The sequence below is a fragment of the Schistocerca cancellata genome, chromosome 7 (genome assembly GCF_023864275.1).
Source record: "Schistocerca cancellata isolate TAMUIC-IGC-003103 chromosome 7, iqSchCanc2.1, whole genome shotgun sequence".
Lineage (NCBI taxonomy): Eukaryota > Metazoa > Arthropoda > Insecta > Orthoptera > Acrididae > Schistocerca > Schistocerca cancellata.
The window spans coordinates 427,464,386-427,481,830 of record NC_064632.1 but is presented as its reverse complement, the minus strand read 5'-3'; positions in this window follow the sequence as shown (position 1 = coordinate 427,481,830).

Sequence of the window (17,445 nt, the reverse complement as noted above, 5' to 3'; positions counted from 1 at the left end):
TGACTATATCCGTGCAGTGGGTGTAACTCATTTCTTCGATTCTTTTTACGTTCCGTATTTGCGGCTACTTCCCGTCGTATGTCAAGAGGAACGTTGCCTTGAATGCAGGACAATTTATCAACAGGCGTTGGTTTCAGATGTACAGTAATTACCCTTGCAGTTTTATTAATGGCTACGTCTACTACTTTCGTGCGGCGGATTTAAAACACACTGGGCAGGCAGGTTCTCCAGCCGAGTAACGTGGGCTCCCAGAAGACGTACATGAAATGATGCAAATTACGAGTCCACACGCCGTCACTAACTTTCGTGCTGGGCTTCGTGCATGTTGATTAATTTTCTTGTGATCTTTCTCTCTCTCTCTCTCTCTCTCATATTAACTCTGTGTCTTTTACTTGTTTTTCCCCTTATTTACTTTACTTTCCCCTGTTATTTTTTGTGGACCATAAATCATACTCACGTGCAGTGAATTGAATGACGGCGTGCAGCAAATCTGAGATTTCTTAGAATTAATCGCATTGTAATCTAAGAATAACAATTTAATCGGAATTGACACCTTGTACGCACCGTTTATAGACTGGACTTGCTGTAGTTATATGGCGGGCAGAACTAATGTCAACGAAAAGAAAGCAAAAAAAAATTGTAATAAATATTTGATAAATGAATAACCACTGATTGTAATTCCTCTTGCTCTCTGATTTTGACTCTTTCTCTTTTACTGACGTTTTCCCTTTTCGCTCATAGTTTTAAGTAGTTTATTTTAACCATTTATTTGTTGTATAGTGTAAAACATAATATCGTGCAGTGACGTGAATGGTGACCGATTGCAAACCAGAAATTTCTTTGAATGAATCACACTGCAGTTCAACATTCAAAATTTAATCGCCATTGACATTTTGTATACACTGTGTGTGTACAAGACTCGTGTAGTTGTGCGGCTGGCAGGATTAATGTCAATAAAAAAGTAAAAAAATTCTACTAAATACTTTGCTAAATAGATAACCACTGATTATACTTCCTACACCGACGTGTCTAAAATTATCGAATCGGTATAATATTAAAAATGGTGATCGTCACATCTACTCGCTCACCTCTTATTCGAATAAAATCAATCACGTCGTAAATGGGCTGCTAACGATTTGTTATAAATTATTCACTAACATGTCTTTCATATCTGAGGCGGATAGGTATAATGAAGTCCTCATGTTTCCATCTCTCAGTATATAATAATAGCACACTGCGCATACCACAACTGATGCATTCCACGACTCCCGCTGAATGCATGACGGCGGCGTTGCTGTTTTATTAAAATTTACTGGCCGATATCGGTTTACTCCACTTTGCTGTATCTCGCTGCGCCCTCCAGTTACACGCGCATTATTGCGTTTAAGAGAAACAGATATGAACTACGTTCTTTCATTTTCTCTCTTGTGGTTTCAACAGTTATGAGCACGTACGTTTCTGAATATACTTGCGACAGAGAGTAACACTTTCGAGAGGGATGTAGGGGTGAGGAGAGATACGCATTGCATTAACATTTCACTTCACTTAAAATTCAGGTTCATGTGAGTCTCAAATTGTTTAGAGAACCATTATGGAAAAAATACGGGGAACTTCATTACCAAGTATAACTGCAAAGACATGTTATTGAACGAAAAAATAAGTCGCAAGATATCAGAATTCCGTTACATGATCCGTTTAGTTAGTTGACCATTTAATTAGGTTTTTTCGTCTGTTTGCTGACTTCTTTTTGCGGTACGCCGCGACTTTTCCTTTAATGTGCTACTATTTTCCATCTATTCTGAATGGTAGGAGAACTTCCTCGTTTCTTACTTTATCAGTCTACTGAAATTTTTGAATGCTTTCGATTCCCTTCTCTTTTGATTTGCTCGCACTCCATGATCCTCTCCCATATAATTTTTTATACGCCACACGTGCATATTTTTAAATTTCTTGCTCCGATTAAGGCCTGCGGTAGATTCCAGTAATCTACTTTTAGCAAAAATGTCCTTTTAGCTGTGCATATCTGCTTATTGTGCACTCCTTTCTTCGTACGCTATGTTTTGTTTTGATTCCAAGGAAGTAGACTTCTTTCACACTGTCCCGTAGTGGTTCATTACCATTTTTATGTTAAGTATACCCCTAAACTACTTTAATCTACTCCTAGTAACTTTCGTCTTCCTTTGAATCATATTGTGCTCATTGGACTATTTAAATCATTGTGTAGGATTTGCAATTCTTTCTAATTTTCATTGACTATAATATCAAAATCAGTGAATTTTATCACTGAGAATATGGGTAGGAACCACTTTCGCTGTATGGCAACCGCCACGGGTTAATATATATATATATATATATATATATATATATATATATATATACATAGAGAGAGAGAGAGAGAGAGAGAGAGAGAGAGAGAGAGAAGAATATGAGAATATGAGTAGGAACCACTTTCGCTGTATGGCAACCGCAGCGGGTTAATATATATATATATATAGAGAGAGAGAGAGAGAGAGAGAGGGACTTCTCGTCCCATTCAGCCTCAAGGTCAACACAGCGCACGATCCTGCTTGTTCGTGCGGTCGCCAGTGTGTTAAGCAACTGCTTGCACAGAATGTTGATATTTATATGGTTAAGTTATTTATTAAAAGACTGGAGTACAAACACATAAAAGTACTGAATCCAGTGTCCGAAAATTGTTAGGTAAGTAGTTTCCCAAACAATCAACAGTTTTGAAAGTGTTAGAGTTCAATGAATTTAATGAACAGTGTTAAAATTTTGCAATATGTGTAACTTGGTACAAAAACATAATACGAAAATCTGCTGTAAAATCATTTTCAGTCATTAGCGAGTTTTTAAACGAAACGTAAATTTTGGTCTAGAATTCGGTAGAACATAATATCCATTGACTGTTCCGTCCGTCCGTGGCACAATACTTTGTGCGTTATGACTGCAAACACACACGACACTAACGTAAAATTCTGCAACATTTCCTATTTATTTCAGAAACCGATTTTCAGTTGTTACATCACCGTTAGCAATGAAGATAGCAAAGATTTCTGTAACAGCAAACATTTGAAACTATTGCATCAGTACTTTCGTTTCCAAAAATGGCAAATCTTAACGTTAGATTTAGCAATAAAACAAGAGGAATTATTTAAGTGAAAATGCGATGTAAGCTTGTTAAACTAAGATACAATAGGTCTTCGATATTCTTACATCGCATTTTCACTGAAATAATTCTTCCCGTTTTATTCCTAAATGTAACATCAACATTTGTCATCTTTGGAAATGGAAATACTCTGCTGACACACTAGTTTCATATCTTTCACCTTACGAAATGGCACTGCATCATTTACCTTTGTACCTAATGGTAGCGTAACAGCCGAAAATTGGTTGGTGTGATAAGTAACAAATATTGTGGAATATTTTATCTGTGACGTGTGTGTGTCCGTCTAGAGAATGATTTCGATGTATCAGAGTTCAAAAGGATTGAAGTAATTTGAAAGGATACAACGACGACAGGAATGACGATTCGGGGAATAAAGACCACTTAAGACTCCACTTATAATGTCGTACCAACTATATTTATCAAGATGTACAAATGAAACTAAGATTAAATAATCCTTAAAGATGGATCTACGGCAGTTCAATGCCAGCTGGAGAGTTATTGGTAATTTAGTATGCCGAGAGGACGCTTCTAGAGCACAGAGGCAGGTAGGCTGACAGAAAGTTTCATGATCCACTGTTCACTGTCATTTAGCCAAAAGGGAGTGTCGCCTTCTTAAAGCAAGTTATTAGCAGAGCTTCACGATAGGCGTAGACTATGGTTAGCAGAAACTGTAAACACGAGCCTTGGTAGGCTACGTATAGACACCTGTGAAAGATTACGAGAAACTTTAAGACTGCAGTTTATTCCAAACATTTAAAATTAAACTCCTGTGCGCACTGAAAGTAGTTAAATGTCTCATCCATTTTGGTCTTGTACGATTTTTTATACCGTCTGTACTCTAAATCCGTGTGCCGAGTGCAGTAAAACTTTCCTAGTTTAATCTGTCTTTTGAATTATCCGAACGAAGTGTCCCAGAAACGAAATTTATAAATAATGGAACTTTCAGGAAATTAAGATTCTGAATTGTTCTAAGTGCTGAATAAAGCATTAAATTTATGTAATATTTGAACAAGCTGTGCATACGAAACTTCGTCGTCACTTACTGCATTGTACAAAACTGAAGAGGTACACAGAAGTAGCAAGAGAGGCCGCCACCACACATGCGCCTCCTTAATTGTATTTTACGTTTTTGATGGGTGACTGTGAATATGACCATAAAATTTCAGTCTTCTTTTTTCCTCGCTGCCGCAAGATTAGACAGTTTCTCGGCTGTTCTTTGGGTAAATAAAAAATGTAAATGTGGTATGATTAGGGCCTCCCGTCGAGTAGACTCTTCGCAAGGTGCAAGTCTCCCGATTTGACACCACTTTGGCGACTTGCGCGTCGATGGTTGTAGTCTGTATCCATTTCCTGTTCTCTGGAGGCCAAATGTCTTTCTGAGAAGTTTACATTCTTCTTTTTGGATATCTTCCAGAGCACTAGCGTACAAGCTTTCAGGCTTGATAACTGTGTCTAGTGCCTGATTGCTGTGTGTATGGACATCATTTTTGGTTGTAAATTCTAGCGTTCGCCCTCGTACGTTTTTGCATCCGATTGTTATATACCATTCTCTCTCTCCATGTAGATTGAAGGTTTTCGAATAAGTATCTGAAGTGTGAAACTGTCTCGATGTGCAAGTATTTTGTGATCAGTTTCTGGGTGGGATACTTTGAGCAGATTTACTTGACCTTTTTGGGATGGTATTTGGAGGGCAACTCTTCAGCGCATTCGATAAGAGTTTTTTATCTGTTTCATTGCTGTCAGCTCGTCGTCTGCTACTCCTGGCAGATCATCTGCGGAAGCTATAAGAGAAATGTGGATGTAATTTTTAGGTATCCTAAGTCGCATTAGTTTCCAGTAGTTATGGTTTTTAGGTTCTTTCTCCCACTCTCCGATAACTTTGTCCAACCTATTTATAGAGGATAGGTAACAAATTGTCGCTCTGCTAAAATCTGTTCCCGTTAACAAATGGTTCTAACACGTGATCCATGAATTGTATGTTGTATTTTGTTTTGGCGGGTGTTCGTTTGATATATAGAGTTTTTAGGACGAGTCCGTGTTCCTCGAGCATAAAAAAAAGAGATTCCCGATCGACTGAATCATACGCCTTCTTAATAATAACAAAGGAGCATATCACCAGGCTATTTCTCAGCGCTTGTATTTTAATGTCAGTTTTAAACTGAATATTTGCACTACGCAATAAGAGAGATCCATCAGATCTCTCTCTCTCTCTCTCTCTCTCTCTCTCTCTCTCTCTCTCTCTTTCTCTCTCTCTCTCTCTCTGCCTGGCGTAATAACTGGTTGTGTTCATATTCATATCATGTCTCCAGCAGGAACATATCGTCATCTGGACACAATATTTCGGCGGTCCACCTTGCCCGAGAGAGAGTGTGACAGCCTACTCACCTGAAGATGGTGGTCAGGTGAACCGCCGAAATATTGTGTCCAGATGAAGAGATGCTTCGGCTGGAGAGCCGATATGAATATATATTTCCTTGTACATGTTTCCTTTGTGTGCCGTTAACCTCTCGGAATATCGGAAGCAAGTGGTCGTTTCTGTCTTGTATTACATTACCAGTAAAGGGGAATTCGTATCATTTCCATGCCTTTGTCCCGTCATCTACGTGTTGTGCATGACTGGAAGGAGTGAATCAAGTTTTTGTGAGAGTAGCCAGCTGTACTTCTGCTGCTGCAAATTTGTCTGCTGCTCCAGTTTTGCCAGTAGCTGTAGGGAAACAGAAAGGGCAACAGAGCAGTTATAGTAACAGGTAAAAAGTTAAGTTTGCAGGTAAAGACGTTCGTGTCGTTGGGGAAGCGGAAGCGATTAGAGATTTGTGCGGAAGAGATTACTGTTCTGTGGAAGCTTGGTGAGTATCGACTAATCTGTGAGCAGCCCATGGATCGTAGCATTTGAATTACTCACTGTGTGAATTTAAGTCATTTTTTATTTGAGTTTTATGATAATCAGGGATAATCATGCTAATTATCATGGGAATTTAGTGTGCGGATTTAAAACCATTCTCGAGTGCCTTTTTTTTTTTTTTTGTACTAACATTTTGTGTACGAGTGAGAACAAAATGACTTTGGATTCCCAGACCGATAGTATTGTAGTTTCGATCTCAATATGTAGGCGGTACATTTATTAAACGAAATAACGAGAGATGTGACACTGAATTTTAGACCGTTCATGAATTTTTTGGAACTTGGAAGTCAGTGGCTTTGTGCATCTACACTGCCACTTGATCAGTATTAGAATCTAAGCACATTATTTGTTAACCTATGATAAATGTGTGCACCTCTAGTGCGCGACAGCCATATGAAATGTATTCTTATCTTCTAAAGAATTTTTCTGTTGTAAAATCGATGATTTTTCATTGTGGGCATGTCGGTTTCTCAACTACCTGTTAGCAGATTAAAGTGTATTACATCAGTAAACTGTTCTCAGTCTGTAATGTAGGATATGTATTTGCTTATCCAAATTATTCTTGTGGTTCAAGAATTGATCAGTTTTGAGCAATTTAGCATCTAGTGGAAGTAAACCACATTTATTTCGTCCTCTATAAAATTTTACGACAATGCTCAAGCCTTCAGCCTTCGTGGATTGTTTTTAGGCATTACTGCACTTTGTAAATTTAGTCGAATATGTATCAGAGACTTTTCTTTGTATGTATATAGCGACGTGCTACCACATATTGATCAGTCTGCATTCCATTTCACTTCTGTAGCCAAGATACGCTCTGTTGAGTAGTACCTTTGCGACGTGCTACCACATATTGATCAGTCTGTATTCCATTTCACTTCTGTAGCCAAGATACACTCTGTTGATTAGTACCTTAACTGGTTTTTATGGTAGTTTTAATTACAACAATACGTTTATTCCTGTGTTTTTTGGCATGAGGTAGTGTACGAGTGCTAGTTTGGTTTCCCTAATGCATGTTCCTCTTGGTTATCCGAATCACGCCACACCGCTGTTTCATTGTGGTGTACTGATGTATTACACTGAACCTCGGGTTCAGGCAGGGGACCACAACGCTCTATTATTGTTGTGAATGCCATTTTGCCTCTCCTTCGTACAAGTTCAAGCAAATTGTTTAATAAAGCTTTCGAGCCATATCTCGAAATATGAATTACTTCGCGATTTCTACATTGCAATTCTACTCCCCATCCCTAGTGTATTTGTGGGAGAGTTGAAATCCTATTCACTCTACTGATTTAACATGTTAAGTATAAAGGAGTGCATTATTTTTGAATAATTATAGGATTCAAGCAGTGAGTGGGCCTACAGTTAGATGTTAAAGGAAGAAGCTGTCTCTAAACAGAAGGAACTACTTTAATAAGCACTAAATTAACAATAAAAGACACATTTCACCATTTTTGTCCAACGCCGAAGCCAGCTTCATATTCGTCAGTTTTGTGATCGAGTTCCTCCTGTACTCTTTGGCACTGTTATTTATTCGAACACATTCTGTGCCCTTCTTTATATCCTATTGTAAGGAGTCGAATTGCAAAAGTGAACTTCATAAACGAAGAACTTATCCCACGCTCTTTCAAGCAGAGGAACTGGCACGTGATTTTAAGCTGTAATGGTCGTTAGTGCACCCTCCATATTTTCCGTCAGCCCGACGTTTCAAAGAGCCGCACATTACGCAGCCATACAGGGACCGGCAGCATAAGGCGGTCCATATGTCTGACGTGCTCACTCCGCCGAGTGCGACTCCCGCTGCCTTGTAAGGCGTGATCAGTCGTTAGCGATGCAAGGCGCGCCGCGGGGCTCGAACCCGCGCCTCCTTCTGCGGGAAGCCAAATACGGAGTGCTTCGCGTCTTGGAACGTCACACACCTGCGGCCGCAGCCGGCAACCGACAAAGCGGGCCGTAACGACGCGAATCAAACGACTGACCGTGCGGCTCGTAAAGGCGAAACAGACCTAGCCCGGCGCAGACCGCCTCTGGATTTAGTAAATGTCCGCTTACTCTCTGGCAACTTTCTTTTTTCCTGCACAGCACCTCGTTGTATCGTTCTAGCCTCCAGATGTGCCGTTGTCTGGGCTTGCAATGAAGACTTTTCTGTGGGAACATAAGCGCACCAGACAAAAAGAAATTAATTACTCCTCGGAGAGGTCACGCTAATGCCTTGTAAAGCGGAGTAACATAGTCTTTTTTTCTTCTTTTTATAGGCTTTCGGAACGTTTCCGTACAGCCAAGCCATCTCAACGCTGGCAATTTTATACTACAATTTGTTTTTAACAGTTCAGAGTATACATTGGTGTTCTGGTACTGAGTTACATACACTTAATTGCATAGGCTTAACAAAAGACATATTCCGACGTAAAACAAATTTTCACACCTACAGTAAACGGAATCGAGTAAACAAGACGAAAATGTCACACAGGATACATAGAGGTTGTATGCTATAAAAATACTACTCGTAACACAATAAGATGTGATAAATTGCTGTTGACAAACATTTGGGATACTTCCAATTCCATCCATATTAATGACTGTATATCTAAATTAATGAGAAAATGTTGTTTTGCATGTCTTTTAGGAATTATTTTAAAAGCTGTGGTAAGAGGATTAAATATTTCCGCAGGTCAATAAGTACAAATTATACAGAACTTGAGAACAGTATACAAGTACCAGATTTGGGTATTACAGCCAGACGAATAGATATTCTAGTACTTAGACACATACAGTACTTATAGACAGAACGTAGTGACATATTAGTATTCAGACACATGCGTATAGGTGCTGAATAGTGTCTATATTTATAGGCTGAACGTTCCATATCCTGCTGAGTAGCACGTGGAAAGGTTGTCAGTGGAATTGTGGTTTGGTCTTCGCCTGGCATTCTGAATACCAAGAGCATCTTATTGCAGTACGCGGAGCTACAGCAGGGTATTGTCACTGTTGCCCAACTCGTACAGTATTTTATACGTTGCATATTGTTTTATGATAACAAGATTTGGAACCCACTTGGGAACTATGACCGACAGCCCGAAAGTTACTTCCAAGTAAATTTTTGCGACATATATTCAGAGAACCTTGTAGAAATATATGTTTTTGATCTTCTTCATGTCCGCAAACACATAGAGTTGGCATTTAGGCTGAGGCGACAGAGGTGTTTGTTGAACTTGTAACGATCTAACTGCTCCGTTCTATAAATGTCCTATAGCACTCCATGTTTTTGTCCTGTACCATGGTACCCCTGGGAAAGTGTGATGGATTTGTGCCTAGTGACTGGCTATCGTTTTACACGTCCTCGATCAGTCCTCTTACCAATTGAAGAACAACTGCTTTTTGAGCATGGGAATCATACCTGTACCATGGTCAAGGGATAGTGTCTTTGATTAGTAATCAAAACATCCTTGGTTCCGGGTTCGAAGCTCGCCACCGCTTGGATCTTGATTAAGAAACAGCATTGGCGGCCTGGCATTGGAGCCTATTGAAAAATTACCAGCCAACACCCCAAACACAGTAAACAATAATTCTGAACCCCCATGCCTCATAGAAATCAGAGAAATCATTAAATACCTTAAGAACAATAAAGCACCAGGGGAAGACACGATAATTGCAGAAATGTGGAAAAGTGTGGATAATACAACTCAAGAAAAACTACTGGGAATAATCAATGAGATTTGGTGAACGGAACGTATACCGGAAGAATGGAAAACTGCATTAATCCACCACATCTTCAAGAAAGGGGATAAAACCGATGCAAATAACTACAGAGGGATACCTTTACTTCCGGTAACGTATAAAATTCTATCTAAGGCCCTACAAAACAGATTGGAGAAACAACTTGATCAAGAAATTGGTGAATACCAAGCAGGCTTTAGGAACGGAAGATCTTGTGTGAAGAAAATTTTAAACTTGAAGTTAATTATTAAATATAGACGATTAAGAGGAAAAGACATCTTTATCACGTTTGTTGACTTCAAGAAGGCGTACGACTCCGTTGGCAGAACAACCTTGGTTAACATCCTTAGGGAGTTTGGAGCAGACAAGAAAACAGTCGCAATCGTCCAAGAAACACTTACGGATAAATATGCAAAAGTAAAGTTCCGTGGTGAGGTATCCAGACCATTCAAAATCAGAACAGGATTAAGACAAGGAGATGGGTTGTCACCTACCCTATTCAACTGTGTGTTAGAAAAAGTTATTAGAGAGTGGAGGAAGAAAACGGATGAAGAAGGAATACAAAAAATCAGATTAGGAAGAATAAAGGAAGGATTAGAAGTAGATTGCCTCGCTTTTGCTGATGACATAGCGATTCTGGCAGGAAGTTTGGAAGAAGCAGTCAAACAGATCAATATTCTGAATGAAACAGCAGAAAAAGCAGGACTGAAAATCTCCTTTGAAAAGACAGAGTACCTAACCAATGTAAAAGAGGCACCGAACAATATGATTACAAAGTATGGCCAGATAAAGAAGGTTTCTAATTTCAAATATTTAGGTGAAATCATCCAGCCCAATGCTTCAGATAAAGAAGGAAATAAAACAAGAACAAGAAAAATGGAAATGGCATTCCAGCTAACAAAGAATATGTACAACAAGAAGTAAGTATCAATTAACGCAAAAATAAGGCACTACAACACTGTGATTAATCCAGAGTGTCTGTATGCATCTGAATGTTTAGCAATGAACACTAACAAGGAAATGGAAGCTATAGCAAAAAAGGAGCGAAAAATCATTAGAAGAGTACTTGGGCCGAGGTTTGAGAATGGGACGTGGAAGCTTAGAAGTAATAGAGAAGTGTATGACAAAATTGAGAAAGTGGGAGATACTATGAGGAAGAGAAGAGTAAGCTTTTACGCCCATTTGAAAAGAATGAATGATGAAAGGCTGACAAAGAAAATATTCATGTTTTTTGACAAGAACCCCAGAACCCAAATTACCTGGTTAAAAGAAGTCAAAGCAGACTTAGAGGAGATGGGTATAGGAGAAGATGATATAACCAACAGAGACTTAATGAGAGACAAAATTCAACATTTTGAAGGATTTGAAGTGAAGAAGAGAAGAACTGGAGGAACAGTGTGGACAGAAGACCGAAGGGAGCAGCACAGAGAGAGGATGAAGACATATTGGCAGAAGAGAAAAGAGGAGGAGCGCAATAGGAGAAATGTACATTGAAAAATAGTTGTTTAACGCGGTCCCTAGACGGCCAAAATCGGAATAAAAAAAATTGGCGGCCGAAGACTTCCGCCATATGAAGTGACCCTAATTTTTCTAACGGCCTTGTCAGAGACGGCGGAGTAGGGGATAGATGTTTAGGGGTGGGAAGCTCCCCCTAAAGGCGAAAGAATCAGCAGTGATCATCGAATAGAGGATGCAGAAGGCAATGGAAACCACTTGATTAAAGACACATAACATGCTTCCCAGGTGTTGACAGATGTGAAAATTACATCAATCAGTTTAATAAGCCACAGCTGCAAAATACTAACACAAATTCTTTACAGACGAATGGAAAAACTAGTAGAAGCCGACCTCGGGGAAGATCAGTTTGGATTCCGTAGAAATACTGGAACACGTGAGGCAATATGGACGTTAGAACTTATCTTAGAAGAAAGATTAAGGAAAGGCAAACCTACGTTCCCAGCATTTGTAGACTTAGAGAAAGCTTTTGACAATGTTGGCTGGAATACTCTCTTTCAAATTCTAAAGGTGGCAGGGGTAAAATACAGGGAGCGAAAGGCTATTTACAATTTGTACAGAAACCAGATGGCAGTTATAAGAGTCGAAGGGTATGAAAGGGAATCAGTGGTTGGGAAAGGAGTAAGACAGGGTTGTAGCCTCTCCCCGATGTTATTCAATCTGTATATTGAGCAAGCAGTGAAGGAAACAAAAGAAAAATTCGGAGTAGGTATCAAAATCCATGGAGAAGAAATAAAAACTTTGAGGTTCGCCGATGACATTGTAATTCTGTCAGAGACAGCAAAGGACTTGGAAGAGCAGTTGAACGGAATGGATGGTGTCTTGAAGGGAGGATATAAGGTGAACATCAACAAAAGCAAAACGAGGATAATGGAATGTAGTCGAATTAAGTCAGGTGATGTTGAGGGTATTAGATTAGGAAATGAGACACTTAAAGTAGTAAAGGAGTTTTGCTATTTGGGGAGCGAAATAACTGATGATGGTCGAAGTAGAGAGGATATAAAATGTAGACTGGCAATGGCAAGGAAAGCGTTTCTGAAGAAGAGAAATTTGTTAACATCGAGTATAGATTTAAGTGTCAGGAAGTCGTTTCTGAAAGTATTTGTATGGAGTGTAGCCATGTATGGAAGCGAAACATGGACGGTAAATAGTTTGGACAAGAAGAGAATAGAAGCTTTTGAAATGTGGTGCTACAGAAGAATGCTGAAGATTAGATGGGTAGATCACGTAACTAATGAGGAAGTATTGAATAGGATTGGGGAGAAGAGAAGTTTGTGGCACAACTTGACCAGAAGAAGGGATCGGTTGGTAGGACATGTTCTGAGGCATCAAGGGATCACCAATTTAGTATTGGAGGGCAGCGTGGACGGTAAAAATCGTAGGGGGAGACCAAGAGATGAATACACTAAGCAGATTCAGAAGGATGTAGGTTGCAGTAGGTACTGGGAGATGAAGAAGCTTGCACAGGATAGAGTAGCATGGAGAGCTGCATCAAACCAGTCTCAGGACTGAAGACCACAACAACAACAACATGCTTCCGCAGGCCATGTGGCCTGTAACTGAAGAAGTGTCATGATGATCTCTCCACTGGCAAAATATTACGGAGTAGTCTCACATTCGGATCTCCGGGAGAGGACTGCCAATGTGGAGGTGGCCATAAGGAAAAGATTCAATAACCAACGAAAGGATGAAGTCCTATGAGTCGGGGCATATAATGTCAGAAGCTTGAATGTGGTAGGGAAACTAGAAAATCTGAAACGGGAAATAAAAAGGCATGTAAGGGTGTGACGTGAAATGGAAAAACGACAAGGATTTGTGGTCAGATGAGTAGAAGGCAACATCAACAGTAGCAGAAAATGGTACAAGAGGAGTAGGATACGTTATGAATAGGAAGGTACAGCGGAGAGTGTGTTATTGTGAACAGTTCAGTGACAGGATTATTCTTATCAGAATCGACAGCCAACCAACACCGACATCGATAGTTCAGGTATACATGCCAACGTCGAAGCTTACGATGAAGAGATGGAAAACCATATGAGGATATTGAGATGGTAGTGCAGAACGTAAATAGAGATGAAATCTAATTGTCATGTGGGACTGGAATTTATTTGTAGGCAAAGGAGTAGAAGAAACGTTACATGGAAATATGGACTTGGGACAAGAAATGAGAGTTCAGAAAGACTAACAGAGTTCTGTAATAAATCGCAGCTAGTAATAGCAAATACTCTGTTCAAGATTAACAAGAGGAGGAGGTATACCTGGAAAAGGCTGTGCGATACGTGAAGATTTCAGTTAGATTACATAATGGATACTGTATGGTAAGGCGTACCCAGAGCTGTTATAGACTCAGATCACAATTTAAAAGTGACGAAGAGTAGGCTGAAGTTTAAGAGATAAGTCCAGAACACCAATACGCGAACAAGTGGGATACAGAAGTACTGAGGAATGACGAGATACGGTTAAAGTTCTCTAACGCTGTAGATACATCAATAGATACAGCAATAAGGAAGAACTCTGTAGGCAGTACATTGAAGAGAAATGGATACCTCTCAAAGGGCAATCATAGGAGTTGGAAAGAAAAACATAGGTGCAAAGAGGATAACTGCAAGGAAATCATGGGTAACACAAGGAAACTTCAGTTAATCGATGAAAGAAGAAAGTATAACAATGTTCAACCAAATTCAGGAATACAGAAATACAAGTCGTTATGGAATGAAATAAATAGGAACTGCAGGGAAGCTAAGACAACATGGCTGCTTGAAAAATGTGAATAAATGGAAAAAGAAATGATTGTCGGAAGGACTGATTCAGTATGAGCAAAAGTCAGAACAACTATCGGCGAAATTAAAAGAAGGGTGGTAGCATTAAGAGTGCAACAGGAATTCCACTGTTAAATGCAGAAGAGAGAGCCAATAGATGGAAAGAGTAAATTGAGGGCCTCTGTGAGGGAGAAGAGTTTTGTGATGTGATAGAAGAAGAAAAAAGAGTCGATTTAGAAGAGGGGTGGATCCAGCAGTAGAATCAGAATTTAAGAGAGCTTTGGCGGACTTCAGATCAAACATGGCAGAGGTGATAGATAACATTCAATCAGAATAAATTTCTAAAATCATTGGGGGAAGTGGCAACAAAGCGACTATTCTTGTTAGTGTATGGGATATATGAGTCTGACGGTATACCACCTGACTTTCGGATAAATATTACAAATAATTCCGAAGACAGCAAAAGCTGAAAAGTGCGAGAATTATAGCACAATCAGCTTAACAACTCATACATCCTAGTTTCTAACAACAATAATATACAGAAGAATGGAAAAGAAAATTGAGAATGTGCTGAATGACGATCAGTTAGGCTTTACGAATGGTAAGGGTATGAGAGAGGCACTCCAGACGTTGCAGTTGATAATGGAAGCAAGACTAAGGAGAAATCAAGATATGTTCATACGATAGATCGACCTGGAAAAAGGCTTCAACAATGTCAAATGGTACAAGATATTCGAAATTCTTAGAAAAATACGGGTAAACTGTAGGGAGAGATGGGTAATATACAAGATGTACAACAGCTAAGTCGGAATAATGAGAGTGCACGACCAAGAACGAAATTCTCGGATTGAAAAAGGTGTAAGGCAGGGATGCAGCCTTTCGCCCTTATTATTCAATCTGTACATCGAAGAAGCAACGATCGAAATAAAAGAAAGATTCAGGAGTGGAACTAAAATTCAAGATGAAAGTATGTCAGTGATACGATTCACAATCTGAGTGAAAGTGATGAAGAATTAGATGATCTGCTGAAAAGAATTAACAGTCTAATGAGTACCGAATGTGGACTCAGAGTAAATCGAACAAAAAAGTTATGAGACGTAGCAGAAATAAGAATAGCGGGAAACTTGACACCAGAACTGACGGTCATGGAGTAGATGAAGTTAAGGATTCTACAACCTTGGCAGCATAATAACCATGTTGGACGGTGCAAGCAGGACATCAAAAGCAGACTACCACTGACAGAAAGGGCATTCTTAGCCAAGAAAAGTCTGCTGGTATCAAACATAGGCGATAATTTGAGGAAGAAATTCCTGAGAATGTACCTTTGGAGCACAGCGTTGTAAGGTAGTGAAACATGGACGATGGGAAAACTGGAACAGAATAGAAACGAAGAATCTGAGATTTGATGCTACAGACGAATGTTATAGTGTAATGGTACGTTGACATTTAGCACGTACGGAATTGATGTTCATCTTGAATTTTAACTTTAGGCTTGATTGCTTTCTGTTTTTACATTGAATTCACTACATCCAGAGATTTATGGCGCTATGTGTTAGTATAAGGAATGAGGAGGTTGCGCGCAGAATCGGAGAGGAAAGTATATCTGTTAAGACATCAGGGAATGACTTCCATGGTACTAGAGGGAGTTGTAGAGAGTAAGAACTGTAGGGGAAGACAGAGATTGGAATACCTCCAGCAGTGAGGATGTAGATTGCAAGTGGTGTTGAGATACTTGCTTTGGTAAAAGGTCTTCTTGTTCGTTTCCAGGTGTTCAATCCATTACATAGAAAATGAAATTTACTACGTGCATTCTACGTGTCTATGACTTTATGACGTATCGGTCTTTGCCGTTGACGGTCTTCTTTTATCTACTGACTCGGTGGAACTATCCTTGACCGTGTTCTTGGACTGCATGTGTACCAGGAGTGCTCAGTTGCTTTCAGGTCTTCGAATGAAACGGTAGTGTAACGGTAGGTTGGCATTTAGCAGATTTGGAATTGATGTTCATCTTGAGCTTTTACTTTAGGCTTGACTGTTTTGTGTTTTTAGATTGAATTCACATCAGAGATTTGTGGCTCTATATTATCTTTTCGTTTATTTGGGGAGAAGAATGTGGTTGGTAATCTATCCTGTATGGTAGATACTGGTTTGACGAAATAGGTAGGGAAGTATGTAGTAGTTTTGCACCAATGTGGCCTCACTGTGGTGTAAGGTTAGGTTGAGGTATCGTGCTTATTTCATTGTTGTATACGTCCTCACACATATAGGGTCCCTTCATGAAATGTCACTCCATGTAATCTTTTATAGAATGGTTACTGTATGTTTACTGACTCAGTTCCCTGTCTATTTTATTACAAGATGTGTGACGTAGTAGTTACTGAAAGGTCGTGCATCTTCTTTTCATGGTGATGACTCCATCTAGATGTGATATGTGCTAATATTGTCGTTTTAACTCCTGTTAAATGGATTAGGACGACAGCTGAGGGGTTAATGTTAGTTCTTATTGATCTTCTTTCAAGTTTTTCAGTATCAACGGTGTCAGCGTAGTCTGATGATTACAATTTTCATGGGTCGATTTGAGCAATAGTGGAGCACTTTTTGTGTTTCTATATTGGGTAATTGGATCAATACATTTAGGATCAGTTAGAAATATTGGCTTTCCCGTGTGGAAGTACTCTTGACTTAACCCGAATAGGTTTTTACATTGCATTTTACAATTATTGCTCAATATAGGACGTACTTTTTAAGTACAGAACAGTTTGTCATTCACATTATAGCCTTTGTCAGTATAGTGCTCCTATCATTAGTCCAGCGGGACAGTTTTGTACAAGTGCTTGTTATAGAAGAGATCGATCTGACCTGTAATAGGGCGCGGTGGTTTTATAGTTGTGCATACCTAGCTTACTGTCACTGTTTAGGCTTCCATCTTTTCTTTGACGATGCATATTTGGAGATACTATGCATTAGGAGAGTTCTTTGAGCGAGACGTGTAGTTTGTTAGTGTCGTATTGTATTCCCATTGCGCGGTGTGTGTCGTAACTATATCACCATCTCAATTTAGCTAGAATCACCCATGATTGATCTCGCACGTCAATGTCTAGTCGTGCGTCATTTCTCGGACTTATGATAATAAATTTCATATTATTGCTTTGGGGGTTTCTTTGGATGATAGCTGTTACTTTTGTTCACCAATATTTACATAACTCCATACTAATTTAAGCCTTTATATGTTTGACCATTATGTTTTAGGCAAAATAAATTTTTTTCACCTATAATTTTGTTGTCTAAGAATCTTAGTATGAATGTACTTGTTCAACCTTATTGAAACGCACTGATTTGTTTGGCTGAGGCAAAAAACATGTCATCTTCATGTGTGCTCGTAGATT